Source organism: Microcebus murinus, chromosome 20 (genome assembly GCF_040939455.1).
Source record: "Microcebus murinus isolate Inina chromosome 20, M.murinus_Inina_mat1.0, whole genome shotgun sequence".
Taxonomy (NCBI): Eukaryota; Metazoa; Chordata; class Mammalia; order Primates; family Cheirogaleidae; genus Microcebus; species Microcebus murinus.
Window position 1 is genome coordinate 4,336,996 of NC_134123.1, and position 22,377 is coordinate 4,359,372.

Genomic DNA, 22,377 nt, shown 5'->3' on the forward strand with positions numbered 1-22,377 from the left:
CATAACAGATTATTTTGCCGCAAATCCCAGACATTTAGTAATTTCATCTGTCAACATTGTTGCCCCATCTCTAAAATAAAGGGACTCTTTATAAGAAAAAAACCTATGATATCATTATCACTCCTAAAAACATTAATGAAGAAATAACAAACAAAAACATTAATAATATGACTTCAAAAAAATTTTTTTAAATAAAAAAAACCTTAATAATATGACTTCATATTACCAGGTATATAGTTGGTGTTTATATTTTCCTGTCTTCTTTTTTTCCACAGTTGTTTGGTTTGTTGTTGTTGTTTGTTTGAATTTGGATCTAAATTGGCCTGTGTATTGATTCATGGCTGTGTCTCTTTAATCTCCTACCACGTCTCCCTCTGCCTCTCCCTCTGCCTCTGTCTCTGTCTCTTTCCGTCTCTCTGTGTCTCTTTCTGTCTCTCTGTGTCTCTTTCTCTCTCTCTCTCTCTGTGTCTCTTTCTGTCTCTCTCGCTCTCTCTGTGTGTGTCTCTTCTGTCTCTGTGTGTGTGTGTCTCTTTCTGTCTCTCTCTGTGTCTTTTCTGTCTCTCTGTGTGTTTGTCTTTCTGTCTCTCGCTCTCTCTGTGTGTGTCTCTTCTGTCTCTGTGTGTGTGTGTCTCTTTCTGTCTCTCTCTCTCTTTGTCTTTTCTGTCTGTGTGTGTGTGTCTCTTTCTGTCTCTCTCGCTCTCTGTGTGTGTGTCTCTTTTGTCTCTGTGTGTGTGTGTCTCTTTCTGTCTCTCTCGCTCTCTGTGTGTGTGTCTCTTTTGTCTCTGTGTGTCTCTTTCTGTCTCTCTGTCTCTCTGTCTGTGTCTTTTCTGTCTCTCTGTGTGTGTGTGTCTGTCTGTCTGTCTGTCTTCCTCTCTGCACTCCCTTCTCTCTCCAGTGTGGTGGTTCTCACTGGCACTGTTGACGGTGTTGAAGAAACCTGAATGCTTGTTTTGTAGGATGTCAGAATGTCCCTGACTGTATCCCTCTGGTGTCATTAACTTGTGCCTCTGTCTGCCGTGTCTCCTGAGAACTGGCTGTACAGACGAGGGCGCTGTCGCTCTGGGGGCAGCACGGCTGTTTCGTAGATGGTGTTGATATCTCCGTCAAGTCATAGTCTCTTGTGGTCTCTACTTTTTGAGGTGTTGGCTGTCATTGATGATTACTGCCTACATTCATTCATTAGGCAACCTCTAATAAATATTCTCATCCTATCATTTTTTTCTTCACTTACTAACTGAAATCTTCTGTAAAGAGAGAGCTTCCCTCCTCACCAGTTTGGCCACCTTGGGTACAGTTCATATAGGATAAGTAGGCTATAAGCTTTATTTTTCCCTTTACATACCAGTTTTCAAAATAGTAAGTTGTTTCCTGGCATAGTGCAAAGGCGATGAATGAATGTTTGTGTTTGTTACTTTTATTATTGATATTATTAGGAGTTTATGTGTTGAATGTTTTATACGTAGATTGCAGTTATTATATTTATTGATGTTTAAGTTGTTCTGTCTTTGGCCAGTGAAAACCCAATCAGGTCAGCTCTGGAGCCCTTTTGGCGTGACCTTCATTCTCTCTGGTGGCTTCCTGGCTTCACAGTGTGTTCCAGGTTCGTGTTGGGTATATCCTGCCCCAGACCTAGAATCAGCCATTTCTCTTAGGGTTCCTGGTTCCTTTCAGTGGAGAATACTAGTCAGAGACCACATTCTGGGCAGTAAGCATGCTCATTGCCTCGGGGATGGTTATTATTTTCAGTGGACAAAGGTAGGAAATATGGTTTCTTTAACAAAATGATTAATCCACTCTGACATGTCCAATTCAAATTCAGGACAGCATCTTTTTTCTTCGTGGATCTCACATCCATGCAGTATGAGTATCTCCCTTCTCTCATGCTGAAAATTTCCATTCTAAATAACTCCAGTGTAATTACTAATTTGCTATATCCCACATGATACACAATCAGCCTCAGATAATTATACAAAAACTACAATCAACAACATGGCTAATGAAAACTGTTTAGTTTTTTTCTCTTTGTCTTTCGGGTATGTCCCACCAGGGACGTACCGCTAAATAATTCCTCTGTGTGTATGCCACCAACTGTTTACATAGTTAGGTTCACTTGTTTTATTTTGCTTTAAATTTTTAATAATTCCTTTTTAAATGTATTTAATTTTATAATTATACAAATATTTACATAGTTGCAAAGTCAGATCTACAAAACAAGACATGTTCAACATCTACCCTCACTTTCTCTCCTCTCACCATTTAAAAACATGAGTTTTCCTTTCCTTTTGCATAAGAAAATGTGTCCGTATATTTCTATTTCTCTGCTCTTTCCTAAGCAGACTGAGACACTTTTCTCCTTGTTGTTCTCACTTAATAAGCCCTGGCAACCCCTCGTAGTGGCAAGCACGTGTCTTTGGACTGGGCTTCTGGCTGGCAGCTCTCGATGAGGACGAGGGTCTCCGACAGGCACAGACTCCCGCCCCTGCCCTGCGCGGGCGCCTGCTCTGTCGGGGCAGAACTGCAGGATCCAAACCCTGACCACTCCGTGGCGGCCCAGGACATGGGCTTGAGCGGTGGCCTCCTCGTCACAGCTGTGCCTGCTTTCGCCCCGGGCCGTGGGCGGTCCCCAGCGGGGCAGCCGGCGCAGGAGAACAGGATCTTCTCCTGGTGGCCACAGCGTGGCTGCTTCCACTCCACATCCTGGCCCTCTGGGAGTGAGAAATGGTGAGGCCACGTGGCACTTCCTGCCATCAGGTAGGGAGGCAAAAGGCAGTAATAATATCTTGTGATTTATATGGTGTTTATTATGTTAATATAAGTTCTGCTTGGGTAAGTCATTTAACCCTTACGACAACCCAGTGGAAACGAGACGTTTTTATGATTTCCCTCATTTTAGAGAGGAAGTCATTGAGGCGCAAATAGATTGTAAAAATTGCTTACAGCCAAGCAGCTCATAAGTGGTAGGGCTGGGACCGGGATCCAGGGAGCCCGGCCCTAGAATCTGTGCTTCACACAGCGCTGCCCGGCAGCACTTGGGAGACAAGGGGCCCGCTCTGTGACTGCTGTCCAATGCGGTGGCCTCTAGCCACAGTGGCTGCCGAGCCTCGCAATGTAGCTAGTTTGACTGAGGACTCAATTTTTACTTGTGTTTAGTTTTAATTAATTTAAATTTAAATAAGAACATATTGCTACTGTATTGGACAGCTCAGCTCGAAACCACTATACTATTCTCTTTTGGGATATGATGGAAGAGTGGCTCAGAGTTATTTAAGTATTTAGCAGTTTGTTGCAACTGCTATTTAAATCCAAAGGCACAACGTCTTTGTGGGTTCCATGAAACGGCCGCAGCCTGTGCACTTGAAGTCCCCAAGCACTGTCCTCCATGACTTACGGAACATGCCTTGCTAATTTCAGAGCACTCTTTACCAAAAAAAAAGTTATCCAAATATATTTTGTTCCTTTTTGTTGAAAGAAATGGAGGATCTAAGTGTTCTGACTCTAATTTGTCCTTATTTAAGAGCATAATTGTGTAAGATAAAAATAAAGAAAGGCTAATCACAAGAGGTAGAGCGTGACATTGCAGGTTCAGCTGAAAGTTAGAAGTTACATTTTTATTGATTTTTAAATTATACTTTTTTATTTTGGAAAACTGAAAAATATATAAAACTTTTCTTCAAAAGAAGAGTAAAGAATAATCTGACACCTCCTCATCACTTGGAATTAATCACTGGCATATTGGAGTTAGACTTTTTTTTCTATGTATATAATATTTTTTAAATTATACAAGTGATATATAAATTAATTATCTTTTTTAAAAAACATCACATTGACTTAAACCTCCCTTTGTCTGTTCCTCCAATCTCAGTTCCTCTCCTTAGTGCCCAGAAATAAATGCTACTCTGAACTTGGTGTGAATCCTTCCAGCCAATTTTGTAAACTTTTACATGAACATATACATATCCTTAGACACACATAATATTGTTCACATGGGGGCTTTGTAAACATTATATCAATGATACCACACTATATTTTGTTCGGCAACTTTTTTCACTCATCGTCATTTTTGAGCTCTGTGTATTTTGATACATGTAAATCTAGAGCAATGTCCTTAGCTGTTATATCCTATGAACATACCACATGTTCATGGTTAGTGATGCATGTTCTTGCTGACAGATATCTAGGTTGTGTCAAGTTTTTCATCATTTCAAATTATGTTGCAATGAATGTCCTTGTGTATGTCCCTCAGTGCATCTGTGCAAGTATTTCTCTGCACATATAATTTTAAGGTCACAGAGTTTGTTCATCTTCCATGTCATTAGGTACTTCCAGAACACCTCCAAATTGGCTGTGCCTTTTAGACTCCTACCAGCTGTGTGTGAAAGCATTCATTTTCCTACACTTACATCAACATCTTATGTTGGTCGACTTAAAAATTTTCCCTATCTGAAATAGGTAGCTTACTGTGATTACAATTTGTGTTTCCCGAATTGCTAGTGAGGCTCAACATCCTTCCCTGTTTATTGGCCATTTGAATGTCCTTTCTTGTGAAATTCTTGAATATGCCATGTATGCTTTTTTCTATTGAGTTGCTTATTGATTTGTGGGAGTTCTTTATAATTTCTGGTTAACAATCTTTTGTTTGCTAGGTTTGTTGCAAATATCTACTCCCTACTTATAACTTATCTTTTAACCTTTTTAAGATTTATTTTGTCATGCGGAAGTTTTAAGTTTTAGATTGTAACGATGGCTTCTAACAGGCTCCCTCATCCATGCTGAACCAATGACAGGCTTCACAGATCTTCTGGTTTAAATTCCAGGAGATGAGAAATGACTCTTGCTGCTGGCATGAAGGAGCTGATGCACGGTTGCTGTCTATTGGCTGATTGTCATTTTGGATAGAAAAATATTTTCTTGTGCATATTTATAGCATTTCGTTAAGGAACAAAGTTCACTTTTATATCATCGTGAATGTTTTGTTGTGGTGGTGAGGATTTTTTGATATATGACAATAGAATGTTGACAGTGTACAATCCTTATAATAGATTTTAAAGCAAGAATTGATTTTGCTCTCCATTGCATACTCTGAAAGTGTATGTTCATGGCTCTTTTTTCCTGGATTTTTTAGTTATTTGGATCTGATGTCTATAATTATATTGGAAATGAACTTCATATGTTTAAAAATTATTTTAAATCACATCTCTCTTCAGACGGAAATCACAGCAGACTGGAGCCAGTCTACCAGCTTTGACGCCCAGCCCCACCACCTGCTACCTGGAAACCTTAGGCAAGCCACTTTCATTCTTTGTTTCTCAGTGTCTTGATCTGTAAAATGGGGTGTCTGTAAAATAATAGTGCAAGCCTCATGGGATTGTTGTGAAGTTCATAACCTGTCAGAAAACCCTAAAGCAGTGCTTGGCATGGAGAGAGCACACTACAGAGGCTGCCAGCCATTGTCCCTCAAATATTTTAAAATTCTTAAAACTGAGGAGAAACACTTGTAGATGGAGTGTTCTCTGAAAAGTGTGTGCAAGTAGGCTTCTCTAATTGTCATTGCATGTGCCATTAGTGATACAGAAAAATAGGCAAATGCAAACGCTGCTAAGCACAGCCAGTCAATACAAAGCTATCCTTTGTAGAGTCTCCATTACATGCTCTTAAACACCGGAGCTTGGTGTGCGCTTACTACAAACACTTAAGAAACGGTGATTTAAAAGCAAACAAAGAAATCCCACAAAAGATATGCCCTTGAATGGCGTCTCCGGAAGCCCAGCCTCCACAAGCGCGGTTATCTGGATGAGATGTTTGGCCACACCTCCCCCACTGCGCCCCATCAGCGCCAGGAAGGCCAGGGCGGCGTGGGTGCAGGTGCAGATCCGTGGGCTTCACCATCGCTGTGTGTTTGACATCAGGTTGATGCTCCGTTCTTTTTAAAATAATTCTATATAGGATATATTTATGGGGCATGATGTGATGTTTCGATATATGTTTCCATTGTGAAATGATTAAATCATGCTAGTTAATAAACCCATCACCTCCCATACTTACCATTTTTTGTGTGTGGTGAAAACATTTAAAATCTCCTCTTTTCGCAGTTTTGAAATACATATTGTATTGTGTATGATAGTCACCATTCTATGCCCTAGATCACTAAATCTTATTCCACCTGTCTAATTGAAATTTCATACCCTTTGATCAATATCTGCCCCTTTTCCCTCGGCCACAATTGCCAGCCCCTGGCAACCACCATTCTACTCTGCTTCTTTGAGCTTCCTGTTTCAGACTCCACCTGTAAGGAGACCATGCAGTATTTGTCCTGTGCCTGGCTTATTTCACTCGGTGTGATGTCCCCCGAGTTCATTCATGTTGTGGCAGATGACAGAATTTCCATCTTTTTGGAGGATGAACAGTATTCCATTGTGCATGCGTACCACATTTTCTTTACTCCTTCATCTAAGGGTGGACGCCTAGGTTGCCCCGTATGTGAGCTGTCGCGAGCACGGCTGCCGGGAGCGTGAGCGTGAGCCTCTCTTGCCACACTGATTGCGATTCCTTTGGGTCTGTATCCGGACGTGGGATTGCTGGGTCATATGGTGGCTCTATTTTTAGGTTTCTGAGGAACCTCCATACTGTTTTCCATAATGGCTGTATTAATTTATACTTCCACCAACAGTGCACTAGGGTTCCCTTTTCTCCACACCCTCACCGACATTCACCTTTCGTCTGTTTGATAATAGGCATTTCAACGTTTTGTCATTTGTTCTGCCCACAGCCCTTGGCTGGCTGGGTGGCTCGACTGGATGGAGCATGTGGATGTCCTTCCGCCCGCTCCCCAGGAGCACTGGGCTCAGAGTGAGAAGAGCTGAGTTTGAGCCGTATAAAAATGCAGGGCTTTTAAACAATGAAAGTAGAATTTCACCAGAAACTATTTCGATGGCCACAACTGGGTAGTAAAATGAAGACTGATGCATATGTGACAAGACATGAGCCACATTATTTTATTTCTGCAATTCTACACTCTCTCCTTACCTTGGTAAATCATTTTGAAACAAGCACGCTGCCCCCACCTGCAGCTCTTCCATTCAAGCATGATGCAACACCGAGCTGTGGTATTTTCAGAAGTGTCTGCTGAGCATTGCAGCTTAGCTAAAAGCATCCTCTCCATTTTGCTCTTGCTGTTGCATGTGGGATCACTGCTCTTACCTGTTAACCCCAGCAGAAAATCTGCCTGCAAACAACAGCTTGCAACACAGCGTGGCGCTCGGTGCCGGCATAAAGGAGTCAGTGAGCAGGGCGTGGGGGCAGCCTGCGTTGGGGGCAGGCTGCTTTTGTTGGCACTTCCCTTTTGTGAAGGATGTGGTCCCTGTTCTGCCACCTGCAGCAGGCTGCACACCATCTACTTGCTATCCTTGAACTACGGGGGTGTTTTCCCCCAGCCGTAACCGGGCTGGTGTGAGAGGGGCTTCTCCTGCTGCGGCCTCGCTTCCGCGCGGCCTCCTGTTACCCTGCAAGATGAGGCAGTTTCCGTTGAAGAGAAAGCAGTCATTAATTTTTCATAAGAGCAGCAAAGTTGTGAATAGCAGAGGACCTCCTGAATAAAGAGCTTAGAGGTTCCAAAGAGAGAAGAATAACAAAGCCCGGGGAAAGTGTATTCTTCCTTACAGTGTGTGTCACCCCAGCCCCCCGCCATCCCCGGTAGGGAGGAGGAAGCCATTCTGCCAGCTAACAGCTCCTCAAATCTCGTGAACCTTAATTTTAATCCTTATCGGTGGTTTTTTCAATGAATAATACGGTGACCTTCAGCTTTGTCCTGTATTATGTGAGATTGATTCGTAAAGACTGCTTTAGTTTTTTAAGTTAAGGCAGAAGCTGTATGTATGCTACTCAATTCTAGCATTAGTGTTGTCCCAAGTGTGGCATTTATGCTCTTTCGCTTCTTTGGTATAAATAAATATCACAGTAGACGACCAGTGTGAACTCTACGAGGAATAATAAACTAAAATAATATGGCATTGATTTTGTTCAAGATGTCTAAGTGTGTTTTTATGATTGTGTATGTTTATAGCTTTTTCACACAAGTGACATGAATTCTGGGCAATTAAAAGGGACATGAATTTCAAGGCATTTAGGAAGAGAATCTGTTTTCTAATAGCTGTGCATTTTACCAAGCTGTGGTTTTTGAAAAAAAAAAAAAGCACTGTAGATTTCAGACTTCCGCCTTAAGAAACTGGGGAGTTATTGCCCTTTTGTATTGTTTTACAGTGTTATTACCATGAGACCATATTAGGGGACTTAATTTTGGCTGCTAAAGTACAATATGTGGATATAGCAATTTAATAAAGAAGCAGAGAAAGATTCCCTTACGCTGCATGTGTATTCCTTTTTTGAATTTCCTCTGACCAAGGGTTCTTAGACTGTAGTTTGACTCTTATTGGTAAGGTCTCACCTTCTCTTATATTGAGGGAGGGAGGCACGCCCTGGGAGCCCTGAGCCTTGAGCCTTGCAAAGTCACAGAGACAACTTGTTTGCAAAGAGGAGGGAGCCCCACAGGGCAGTCTTCCACCTGATGAATTTAACACATTGATGTTCCCATGAATTTCAGTAAAGTAGCAGACACTCCCTATTCCACTGGCCTACCGTCTCTGCCCCCTTCCCTCAGTCCCTAAAAGATCAGTGTTACTCTTTCCAGTGTTTTGTTGCATTATTTAAATTGCTCAAGAAATACATAAATATCAACCCCTTGGAAAATTAAACCATTACAAATACATTAAAGTCACCTTAGACCCCTACCACCAATAGAGATTCTTACTTCCCTTCCTCTGCCCAGTACTCTCTACCCTTCCAGTAGCAATTACCAGTCTGGTCTCCGTCCTCTGAAATATCGTTCACGCATTTAAGCACAGTACACCTGAGTCGATAGCACTAAGCAATCAGACAGCATTGTTTTTAAAGATTTTTTCCCCTATATAGGTATAATATGTGTATCTTTCTGCAACTGAAGTTTTCGCTTATATTTCTTGAAGATCTTTCAATGCTAACCCATATAGATCTACTTTATCTGTTTTAATTGCTTCATAATATTTCATGGTGTGTCTATGCTGTAGTTTATTTAGCTTTTCTTCTCTTAGGGGGCTTTTGTTTTTTGGATTATCCACTATTAGAAATGCCACTGTAGGCCTGGTGCAGCGGCTCACACCTGTAATCCTAGCAGTCTGGGAGGCAGAGGCAGGAGGATCCCTGGAGGTCAGGAGTTCAAGAAATGCAACTGTAGTATGTGCCGTCTTGTGCACATGAGTGCCTGTCTAAGTATATACCTCCAGGTGGAAAATTTTGTGCACATTTTAATAAACAGGGTCAAATTGCTTTCCAAAATGGAGGTACCAATTTATGTTCTTGGCTGCAGAGTACAAGGGCTCCTGTTTCCTCATACCCTTGCCAACTCTTGATGCTACTACATTAAAATGCCTGCTACTTTTAGGTGCAAAATGGCATGTCATTATTTTAATGTACATTTCTCTTATTACTGAGATTGAACCACTTGTCATGTGTTTATTGGCTGTGTTTATTTCCTCCCTATGATTTGTTTATTCGAACACTTTTATTTGTTTATTCGACCATGTTTCTACTGGGTTGTCTTATTGATTTGTAGGAGTCGTACACACGCACACACACACTGTATTATGATCCTGCACCTGTTAGATGTGTGGCAATCTCCCAGACCATGGCCCTCTTTTAAATTGGTTTATGGTATCTTTTGCTACCATTATTTTTGACCTTGATTTATTTTTTCAATCTTATTCTTCTTCTTTTCCCCAAATTTTCTTATGAACAAGTTACGATGATCATTGTAAGCGTGTTGAGCACTGGTTATCATGGAAATAGTTGCATTCATTGGCGGTTGAAAGTGAGACCTCTGTGCTGACCTCATTGCTCTCTGGATTCACCTGTTTCCCATTGTAGGAGTGTTCACGTGGGGAGAGAGCAGCAATTGCTGCTGAAATCCATTTCCTGCAGCCCAAGTTGATAGCGCAGCGTTGGTGTGAAACCGTCTGTAACGTGTTTATCTGCATTGAAGGCTTGGAGATTAGGAGACTACATACATGGAGATGTTGAGTGCATTCATTATATGTGGGGGAGTGTTTGGGTTTTTATTTTATTTTATTTTTTTAGGTATAATTGGGGAGGAAAAGGCATAGCTCAGCAGTTTACCTGCCATCTACTTTTCAGAAACTATGGGCCCACAACTCCCAAGGCTGTATTCTAGGTTTTATTGTACACTTCAAATTGGGATATATTTCACAACAGTTACATTTAATTGGGAGATTATTAAAAAGCATGAGCAAATTCAGTTTCTCACCCAGAAAATGCTGCCAGTGTCCAACCTAAATGAGGTCATTCTTCCCTTGGTGTTTCCCTGTCCTGCCAGGAGCTGTATGCGGCAGGTAAACCCGGGCAGAGCTTGGACCAGAGTGGTTCCAAACCTTCAGTGATTGGCAAACCATCTTTACAAATATCACCATAATCGCTTTTCTCTTATGCTGCTGTTTGCTTAATATTCTTAAATAACCTATTTTTCATTGTAAATAAATTTATTTAAAAGAGTAAATTTAACCTTTACCACTACCACAAATGGAAAACCAGTTTCACTTGTCATTTAAAAAATAGACAGTAACCATGAAACAAATGCAAGCACAAAAATTGCATATTAGTGAAACACTCTGAGCCTCAGGTCTGAGAAAGAAAGAGACCCTTTAAACCAGAGCTCTTGATTAAAAGGGTACCAAACTAAGATTTTTCTCCTCGACGTAAATAAAGTTGAAGGATAATTGAAAAGGAACAACTTTTCTTTCCATGAGACTTAATGCTGTACTGACTAAAATCATGTGGGAACCACCACTGTCCCACGTTTAGGAGAGTATTGGTACAGACACGGAATTAGGGCATCCCTGCGAAATGCAGTGTCCCTGGTTTTGGGGGGTGCAAGGTCACGTCCTTCCTGCCACTCACTGTCTCTCGCCCCCAAACACATGCTCTGCCGCACTTCCCTCTGCAATGCAGCTGATCGGTGCGTCGCATGCAGAGCTTCGGGGCCTGCGTGTTCTCATGGCTGAGCTCAGTGCTCCGTGTGTGGAGATCACATACTCTGCTGGCCTACCTTGGCCCTCCACCAGTGGGCTCCATCGGAGCCACACCCCAACAAGGCTCTTTGTCACCGAGCGAGCGAGAGAGAGAGAGAGAGAGAGAGAGAGAGTATAAAATAAATTCAGTGAAGTGGAAGCGTTGATGTGGAGAAGAGAACAGCTGGCTACTGGCTGTCGCAGCAGAGTGCCCTGGCCATGTGCAAAGCATAGCCGCGCTGCCCTGGAGTCCATTTAACCTGCTCTGGGCTCTGGTGCCAACATGCACCCGTTGTGTTCTGTAAAACATTTCATACAAATAGGGCTATTAAATGATTGCGTTCTCTATCTCCTGCCCCACCTCCCCCTCCAGCTGTGCTCTCAGAGGCAGCCAGTTCCAACCCAGCCGCTTCTAGGCCTCTGGTGGTCAGCCCACATTTCCGTCTGCTGTGCTTGTGCGTCTGTTTGCTAGTTTGCCGCCTTACACAGTGCCTACCAAGTCCTCGCTGTGCCGGATGAGAGTTAGTCACTTTCGCCACCCTTCCCTTTCCTCTAGCCTCGCCATTCTCCCTGTCGAGGAGTCTAACCACAGTCCGATGGTCAGTCCTTTCCAGGTGATCTGTTTATTCCCCGTGGAAACTCTCAAGATCTCCTTTTGATTTTTATTATTTCGAAATTGCACAGTGACGTACAAGATTTTATACCTAAGTATTTCATATTTTTTAAAAGATGTCAACTCAGTTATTTTCAGTAATTTCTTAGTATTTCATATCCTTTGGTGCTGTCATAAATTTTATCTTTTTTAAAATTCCAATTTCAGATTATTCATTGTTAGCACATAGATATATGATTGGTGTTTGTATGTGATCTCATAGCCTTATATATGTTCTGTTGGACATCCTTGTCTTGTTTCTAATCTTGGAGGGGAAGGAAATCTAGTTTTAAGTGTTAAGTCTTCCTGATACTTTAGTAATAAATGCTCAGTCTTAGTATTAACACCCTTAAGCATGATGTCAGGTGTATGTTTTTGTACATCCCCATTATCATATGGAGGATGTTCCCTTTAATTCCTACTTTACTGAGAGCTTTTATCAGGAATGTATGGGAGATTGTCACATGTCTTTTCTGCATCTATTAAAGTGATCATGTGGTTTTTCTTTATAGTTTAGCAATATAGTGGATTACATTGATCCTTGATTGACTTTTTAAAATTATTTTTTATTTCAAAATATTAAGGGAGTACAAATGTGTTTGTTACAGGGACAGCTTTTATGTTGCTTTCATCAAGGCTGTAAGTGTGCCCATCACCAGAGTAGTGTTCATGGTACCTCTTAGGAGGTTTTTGCCCTCCCCTCTTCTCCCTCCCCGTCTCTTGATTTCCAGTGATGTTTACTTCTTTCACTGCCCATGTGTCCCCATCAATTATTTCCAAACTATTAAAGAATACATGTAGTGTTCCTTTTTCCATTCTTGAGATACTTCACTTAGAATAATCGTCTCCAGTTCCATCCAAACTGCTGCAAAAGACATTAATTCATTACTTTTTATGGCTGAGTAGTACTCCATGGTACATATTAATATATGCCACATGTTGTTAATCCACTTATCAATTGATGAACACTTGGGTTGATTCTGCATCTTTGCAATTATGAATTGTGCTGCAATAAATATTCATGTGCAGGTGTCTTTTTGATTAAATTATTTCTTTTCCTTTGGGTAGATACCCAGTAGTGGGATTGCTGGGTCAAATTGTAGGTCTACTTTTAGTTCTTTGAGAATTCTCCATAGTGTTTTCTACAGAGGTTGTAATAATTTGCAGTCCTATCAACAGTGTGTAAGTGTTCCTATCTCTGCATCTGTGCCAGCATCCATTGTTTTTGAATGTGTCATTGACTTTTGAGTGTTAAACAAATTTTATATTCCTGAGATAAACCCTACTTTGTCATGGCATATTATCCTTTTTATTTATTGTTGGATTCAGTTTGCTAAAATTTTTCCTAGAATTGTTTTAGGTTCGTGAGGGATACTGATCTGTCTTTTTTGCTTGTAATATTTTTGTCTAGTTTTAGTATTAGGGCAATGCTGACCTCACAGAATAAATTCGGAAATATTCCCTCCTTTCCAATTTCATTCAAGAGTTATATAGAACTGCTATTATTTCTTCCCTAAAATGTGATATAATTCACCAGTGAAGCCATCTGACTTGGAGTTTTTTTTTTTGTGGAAGGTTTTTTTTTTTAGTTATAAATTCAATTTTTTTGTGATAAGGGCTATTAGGTTATCTATTTCTTCTTAAGTCAGCTTTGACAATTTTTGTCTTTCAAGGAATATGTCCATTTAATTTATGTTATCAAATTTATTGGCATGAAGTTCTTCACAACATCCCCATTATTATCTTTTTAACATCTGTAGGCTATCTGATGATGTCATTTCTCTCAGTTCTATGATGGGCAATTTCTGTCTTCTATCCTTTTATTTTTTCCTGAGAAGTCTGGCTAGAGATTTATCAATTTTATTAATCTTCTCAAAGAACAAACTTTTAGTTTCATTGATTTTTTTCCTATTTTTTATTTTTCTATGTCATGGATTTCTGTTTCTTTCTTTATTTCCTTCTTTCTACTTAAAGTTTGATTTGCTCTTCTTTTTCTAATTTTTTAAAGGGAAAAGGTAAGACTTTTCTTCTTTTCTAGTATAAGCTAGTACTATAAACTTTCCCCTGCTGACTACTTTTGTGGCATCCTACAAATTCTGATATGTTGTTATTTTAATTTTCATTCAGTTCAAAATACTTTCTAAATTCTCTTTTGAATTAATCATTGATATTTATATTTAATGCGATATGATTAAATTTAAATGTTATTTGTTTTTTGTTTTGTTGTTTGGTTAGTCTCTACTTTGTTCCTTTTTTTTACCTTTTCCCGCCTTATTTTGTATTGGATATTTTTTATAATTCCATTTTGTCTCCTTTGTTGGCTTATCAATTATAATTCATTGTCTTGTTATCAGAGTTGTTACTTTAGGATTTATAGTATATATATTTAGCTTATCACAGTCTACCTTCAAGTGACTTATGCCACTTCACATATAGTGTAATAATCTTGCAATAGCATATTTTTATTTCTCCCCTCCCAACCTTTTTAAAATAATTGATGGAATACATTTGACCTTTACAGATATTAAAACACCATTTTATGTTATTATTTTTTTATTTAAACAGTCAATTATCTTTTAAAGAGATTTTTTAATTAAGATAAAACTTGAATATATACCTATTTCTAATGCTCTTTATCCTTTGTATAGATTCCCATTTCCATATATTATTGTCCTCTGCTTAAAGGAATTTTTTAAAATGTTTCTTGTGGTGAAGTCTCCCAGTGATGAATTGTTTTAGCTTTTGTATGTCTGAAAAAGTATTTATTTTCCTTTTGTTTTAAAAGATATATTCACTAAATATAGAATTCTAGGTTGACATTTTTTTCTTTCAGTACTTTAAAAGTGTTGCATGACTGTCTTCTTACGTGCATCCATTTCTGTCCAGAGATCTGCAATAATCCTTACCTTGATCCTTTCTATATGATGTACCCTTTTGTCTGAAGCTGATTTTAAGATTTTCTTTTTATCCCTGGTTTTGAGCAAGCTGATTATGATACACCTTGCTGTAATTTTCTTCATATTTCTCAACATTGGGCTCATTGACCTTCATAGATCTGTGGTTTTATTGTTTTTATCACATTTGGAAATGTTTTAGACATTGTATCTTCTAATTTTTTTCTGTACTGCCTTAACTTTAGTTCAAGGACTCAAATCTCCCAAGTCTAGGTTACTTGAAGTTATCCCACAGCTCACAATGCTCTTCTCATTTTATGAAGTTCTTTTTTCTCTAGTCTTTCATTTTGAGTATTTTCTATGGCCATGTATTCAATCTTCAAGTTCACTAATCTTTTTCCTGCAGTCTCTAATTCATCATCATTCCCATCCAATGTAATTGTTTTTTCCCTGAAGCTGCAGTGAGCTGTGATCACACCACTGCACTCAAGCCTGGGTGAAAGAGTGAGACCCTATCTTTAAAAAAAAGTAAAAAAAAAAAAAATGAACAAAACAAACAGGCAGGTGGCTGAGAGAGCAAATGGAGGGAAGGGATGGAAATGGGAACCATTATCTAAAGGATAAAGTCTGGCATGGGAAGCATGATCACAGCCAAAGTAACAGCAACCACAAAGGATTTGGAGGGTTTCTCTTCCTGTCCTCTGGCCCGCTGTACTTGTGAAAGTGCTGATTCTAAGGAAGAGTCAGGAAATAGTCCCCAGCAGCTGAGTTTGAGCCCTAGAGTGTGCCTTCTGCATAGCTTGGAGCAACTCTACATGACCCAGTGGCTCTTATCAACCTTAAGTGACAAGATTTAGAAAATATGATTAAGAGTGGAGTTTATTCAAGCCCAAAGCTTGATAGCCACCCAGGAGCATAGATTCAAGTTATCCTGAACATACACTCCCATCCAATGTATTTTCTAACTTAGACATTATAGTTTTCAGCTCTAGAAATTTGATTTTGACCTTTTAAAAATGTCTTTCACATATCTACTTAACTTTTTGAGCATGTGGAGTAAAGTTAAAATAACTTTTTCAGAGTTCACATCTGTGTTAATATGGGTCCATTTTGATCGATTGACAAGATGTCCTCTTATGGGTCCAATTTTTCTGTTTTTTTGATTGCATGCCAAATATTGTTCATTTTACTGTGTTGGTGCAAGCTATCTTTGTATTCCTATAAATGTTTTCAAGCTTTTGTCTGAGACATACTTTAGTCTCTTAGAAAGAGTTTTATACTTTGTGCTTGCTTTTAAGATTTGTTTGGTAGGGCTAAATCAGTGCTTGCTTTAGGGGTGGTTGTTCCATACAGTGGAGGCGAAATGTTCCATGTACCCCAGTTAATCCTGAAGTTTTCCAGTCTGACCTGCCAGAATAGCCACTATTCCGTGTCTGTGTGAGCAGCAGGCCCTGACCTTTAGTCCGTGTGTGCGGTTTTTCTCCTGGCCATAGGTGGTTTCCTCACAGATGCACCTTTCGGTACTCAGCTCTGAGTACTCAGGACCATCTTCAGACACTTGGCGTTTTCTTCTGTGCAGCTCATTCCCTCTCCAGAACTCTTTGCTGTAAAATCCAGCTGCCTGGGTCTCCTCACACCCAGCCTCGTCTCAACTCCGCAGTCCACTGGGCTCCGCCTGGGTTTGCCTGCTTGCGCTACAGCCTGGAACCCTTCTCCAGACACCAAGCTCAACGGTCCCAGGGCTCGCCTCATTTGCATCTCTTCCCTCAAGGAGCGCTGTTGTCCAGCATCTTGCGTACTGTCGTTTCATGTGTTTTGTCTGCCTCCTCTCCCTCTTATTTTTGGTTGTTTTAGATGGAAGGGTAGGTCAAGTCCCTGTTACTCAATTTTGGATAGAAGTGGAAATTCGGCATTGATCCTCATTTTAGTGGGGTTTTAGTCAGAAGAGGAAATAAGGCACACGCTCATTCCACCGTGAACCAGAAGCACATTGCACATTTTTTTTCCATTTTATTTATTTATTTATTTATTTATTTATTTATTTATTTATTTATGTATTTTATTTTGGCATATTATGGGGGTACAGATTTTAAGGTTTCAATAAATGCCCTTTCCCCCCTCCCCCCACAAGTCTGAGTCTTCATCATGACCATCCCCCAGATGGTGCACATCTCACTCATTATATATGTATAACCCGCCCCCCTTCCCCCCTCCCACCTGCCCAATACCCTATTACTGTAGTACCTATGTGTCCACTTAGGTGCTGCTCAGTTAATACCAGTTTGCTGGTGAGTATATGTGGTGCTTGTTTTTCCATTCTTGGGATACTTCACTCAGTAGTATGGGTTCCAGCTCTAACCAAGAAAATATAAGATGTGCTATCACCATGCTGCTTGTGGTATTGGAGCCTCAATTAACACTTAGCTGATGGTTTGTAACTTTTTATCCAAATTCCTATTCTCTAAATGGACTTCTCAAGGAGTGGAAACTGTGTCTCATTAATTCTGGGATAATCTCAGTGCTAAACTGGAACTCTATAAATGTTTGTTGAATGAATAAGTGAATAATGTTGTCTTATTGGTAAGGTCAAGACTAAAGGTAAAGGTGCTTTTAATTAAAAACTTTGTAGGAAAATGCAGTTCACCCTTCAGGACCTTCTTCTTTCAGGCCACAGTTCTTTTGAAGCTGCTAACATTGGCATCTGCTTCTGCCTTTGTGGTGGGTAACTCTTCTTAAAAATGTCACCCATTGTTCTGGTAAAACGTGTCTGCAATACTTGGGGAATTTTATTCTAGACCATTTATCCTGGTGATTTTCTAATCTGATCTCAATGTGAAAATTATTGTGGAATAACAGAAAAATTTATCTTTCCAACCCATCTATTCTCTTATTTTATTTTTGTGTAATACCAATTTCATCCTTTAATAGGTCCTTAAGGTTCCCTGTATAAAGACAAATGGATAATTTTAAGGTCAAATTTTCTCAATTTTTTCCCTTTTCTATAGAGTGTAGAATTGTATCATATATTCACTTAATCTTTCAAAGGTTCAGCAGCTGAGAAATAAGAGATCATCGAGATATGTCACTTATTAATTCCTTTGCATATACAGGCAGCATAGCACACACTGTGGAGCCCAACTTCCTGTGTATAGCTCTGCTTCCTACTAGCTGTGTGACTGGGCAAGGCACTCAACCTCTCTAATCCTCAGTTTTCTCATCTGTAAAGTGGCTTAATAATAGTAACTTCTAGGGTTGTTAGGAAGATTAAATTGGTTATTATTTACAAAACGTTTCAAATGCTGTGTGATGCATGGTGTTATATAAACATTAGTTTAAAAATAAAGTGAAATCGAATAAAATAAAAATAAACCTTTATTTTAATAAGTTATTCCACATATTTTCCATTCTGCCTTTCCCAAGAAATAAAAATTCCACTTTGTTTTATCAAATATGTCATACTTTAATAGGCCGCATTTTTGGAAATCAGTTGAATTTGAGGGAAAAGAACCTTCTTAGTTTCCTTTGCTCTTCTGTGCAGCACAATGCCTGCCTTCCTCCTCATCCCACTGGGCTACATTTGGCACGTTCTTGCCCTTGGCACCTTTCTCTTTCCTTTAGTCAGAGCCTTTAGTTGTCCTCAACTCAGTTTTAGATTCTGCCTCTGAACTGCCCCTTCCCACCACCGAGTTGATGTAGAGATCATCCATCCCAAAGTCACCATCTATCCCCATCTTTGCCACGTTGCTATTACCTGAGACACCTTAACACCATAAATATTTTCCCAACCATGTTGGGTTCCTTTCTGATTTAACATCCTTATTTTCTGAAGTGTTTCAGTTGCACGGGTATCTGTGGCTTGCAGCACTTTCGCTTGTCTGGGCCAGACTTTTGATTTGCCCTCCCTTTTCTGCCTCTGAGGTTATTCATCTGTTTTGTTTTATTTTTTCCTCTGTCAGTGTTTGTAGAATTTTCAACTCAGCGTCATTTCTCTGGGTTGCTATTGTCTCAGCATCTCATCCAAATTATTAAGACGTTGTTCAGAAAACTTAGTCAGCAGTAAATGGTTGGCGGTGTCTTGTAAAAATGTATGACAGCTAATGCTTTTTGACATATTGACATTTTTAAATTTAGTAGTCTCAGTCTGTATAACGCCATCTTTGGGGGACTTCTGTACACAGTGTCACATCATATCCTTATATTTATTTCTGGCTGGGTATTTGAGGCAAAGTAGACTCACCAGGAGTTTACAGAAACAGAGATGAGTCTGAAATGCAAATCCTCTAATTAGAGTACTTTGCAATAGAGCCCAGTCCTGTGAAATATCAGAGACAGAACAGCCAAAAAAGGACATCCTACACACTCGTGGCATGTCCCTCTTCCTCCCCCACACTGTGGGGTGGCGGTCCTGACCATGCAGCTGGCCAAGGCCCTGCAGTGTCTGGCTGGACTCTCAGTTGTGCTTCTATGCACCTTGTCACCACAGCCTGTGTCGCAGGCAGAGCGTGAGCCGTGGGTTAGATAAATGAAGGCACATCATGACCGGTCACAGTTCCTAAACGAATCTTGGATGATGTGGCCCTGACACTTTCAAAGCTGCTGTCATTACTGAACATGGGCATGCAGAAAGAACAAGACGGAGTGATGAAATTTTTGAACTCTTTTGCCTAATTATTCATTCTTTTGTGTGTGCGTATGCATGGACACACATGCAAACACACACACACACACGCAAACACACACACACACTCCACATGCTCTCTTGCATAACTAAATGGTTCCCTGGTGCGCTGCTACCATTTCATCCAATCTCACTTCCGTACTGGTCCTGCTATTGTGTCCTTCTCTACACTAATTCTCTAAATGTTTAGAAAAATAAGAGGGTCTTTTATCTGTGTGTAGTAGTGGATTTTGCTGCCTCTTAAGACATTATCTTTTCTAAGTCCCTAAGTGTTAGAAGTGGGAAAACCATTTTTCTTTTGGATTTTGGAAATAGCATTTATGTGCATATACACTTATGCCATATATACACTTATACTGTAACGTAAACACTGGAAAAGCAAGCCGTTGGCTTCTACACGAGCTTTTTCCCTCTTATCTCGGCCTGAAGAGACATTTAGAAGAACGAGAGGCCTCTTTGAGTCTGTGTTTGTAAGACTCGCTGGGAAAAAGTCAATTATTTTTCAGACTCAGGATCACACGAAAATAAATGTGAATGTAAGCGGTTGCCCAGGTGCTTCCTCAGCAACAGTGCCATCTAGAACCACTCGCGCACCTTCTTTCATTTAGTCAATGCCAATGAAAGCTAATAAGAACACAGCACCATTTGCATGTCTCGCACTTTTGCTCAGCATGAAGTCCAGTAGTTGGGTGGGCGCATCTGGTAGCCAAGGGAGGCAAACAAAATTGATTTCCTGTAGCTCAGAGCGGGTTTCCCTGGAGTCAGAGAGCAGGCGGTTTGAGGTGGGTGTGAGAGAAGACAAGGCTTCGCTGGCGAGCGGCCTGCGCCTGCTGGCAGAGACCGGACGTTGCCTTGGGAGTCAGCGCTCTCTCCTCCTGGACCGGGCTCCCTGCCGGCGTTGCTCACGTGAAGGCATTGCGCTGGCCTTGGCGTAAAGTCTCAACCCATCGCATGTTTGGGATAGAAACAATTAAGGCAGGATTTATATTTGTAAAAACACTAGATTATCAAGGTAAGTAATTAGGGCCATGGAAGAAAGAGAACATGGAAATATAAAAATGTGGGTCTTGGAGTCAGATCACCAGGGCTCAAATCCTGGCTCCGCTTGGGCAAGTCAGTTAAACTCTCAGACTCAGCCTCTTCCTCTGTGAAGTGGAGGAACTGACAGCTAACAACAGGTGAGTTGAGAATAGTAAATGAGTTAATACACGCAAAACAATTCACACATAGTAAGCACTAAATAAATGCTAATTTATTATGATTTTTATGTTTATGCATTAAGACAGGATTTTTATAACTAAGATATCAAAAGAAGTGGTGACACTGGAATTCTTTGGCTTTAAAAAATGAATTCCAGTGCAGAATGAGGCCATCTGACAATCAGATCTGTGTGGCAATCAGAATGTTCCAGCGTAGTACCTCAGGCTTTATCTGGGGAAAATGTTTAAAGGAATCAAGAACTTTTTGTGGGTTTTCCCCCAAGAATAATAAATTGAATTCTCATTCCCTTTGCCTGTCTCTCTGTGAGTGCTGTTGCTTTCTCTTATACAATGGCCTGCGGATGTGTTTCTCCTCCTAGTTTGTTTCTGTTTGCAAAACTGGTTGTGAAGTCTTTATTCTCTTACATAGACACATGACAGTAGGGGCAGGAAGGCATGTGTATTTCCTAAATTTTAGCAAGAAATCTATCTTACCACCTCCATAGACTGGAAAATTCAGCAAGGAGAATCTATTGATGTCATCCCCCTTTCAAATCACACTCCACAGTGTGCTTGATGCACTGTGTGCTGTGCATTCATTGGGCACTTGGATCATGAGGCATGGTGAGGCCTTCAGAAGTTGGGGTGGGAGTGTGGGTTTTGTGGATACTGGAGGGAATCCTAAGGCCTTGTGTGACTTCTTTAGCAGTCTCTGTTGGTGCCCCGCCCATACCCACTGCATCTTCGTAAGGCAAGCTGCCTGCAGGCTCCTGGAACCCACTTTGTCCATGAGCATGGGAGACTAGAAGTACCTGGGATTTAACATGGCCGTGGGCACTCCAAACCAATGAGTGCTGGTTACATGGACATAAATACTCCAGCTCCCTTGCCTCTTGGCCAGGGTAATTCTGAGGCATATATTTTGCACAGTTTTCCATAGTTTCTCCAAGAGAGCCAATTGCGCTCACCCACTGTGGTAGCTGACTTAATAACACACCCTATATTGTCTGGCCACCTCCCCTTCCCTGTCTTACTTCTCCCCTCGCCTACCCAGGCTCCCTCCACCTCCCAATAAACCACCTTCTCTCAAACCCTTGGTTCTGGCTCTCTTCTGGGATTTCTAACCTAAGATTGTGTGTACACTTTCAAATGGATTAGGGAATCTATGAAGCCTGGATTAGGTTTTACCAAAACCACTCTGGGACCCAAATCAACAAGGGACATGTTGGCAGACCAGTGCTTCCCCTGGGCTTGGAATTCCACCCACTCAGGGTTCAGCAGACCACGGATGCAGACCTGTCAGGGTATGGTCTGAGGAGCTGCTGGGGACATGGGCCAGGATCACAGCCACCCATTCCCTCACCCCACAGTCCCTCTGCAGACAGCCCATTTGCATTGTAGGAGGGAGACTACAGTAGCAGCAGTCAGCATGCTGTGACTGTTGGTTTCTAACTGTGGGTGGGTCTCAACAAATGCTCCTATCCACTTCATCCTCTCTCCCTAAAGACATATCAGACAAGTACTCTGCGGTTTCCTAGTACCAACCTAGGTGAACCATTCACTGTACCCACCCATGTGTCAAAGCAAACACCTGCTTCCCAGAAGGTTCCCACTAGTGGGGAAAAGGTTGGGTCCCACAGCCTCTTGTTGCAAACTGGCTCACCCTTTGGCAGTCTGGGGCTGAGCCTGCACGTTTAGCCAGCAGACCCCTTGAAAGCCTCCTTCCCGGATTCCCCGTCGGACTCTTAGCCACGCCTTCTTTCCTATTTGGCTTTACCACCTTATGACGCCTTCATGCTCAGTGCACCAGCTGAAGCTATGTGGAATTTGTATCACTGTATAT

The 22,377-nt window shown here is 40.9% G+C and overlaps 1 long non-coding RNA gene across 2 annotated transcripts in view; it reads left to right on the top strand.

The window, feature by feature from the left end:
* Window positions 1-16,816, top strand: part of LOC105884754 (uncharacterized) — a 40,026-nt gene extending 23,210 nt beyond the window's left edge. The window contains exon 7 of one of the 2 annotated variants that reach the window (XR_012913666.1): window positions 5,205-16,816. This is a non-coding gene — a long non-coding RNA (uncharacterized LOC105884754). The remainder of the gene's footprint in view (window positions 1-5,204) is intronic. The other variant, XR_012913665.1, reaches the window with a different exon arrangement.
* The last annotated feature ends 5,561 nt before the right edge of the window (window positions 16,817-22,377 follow it).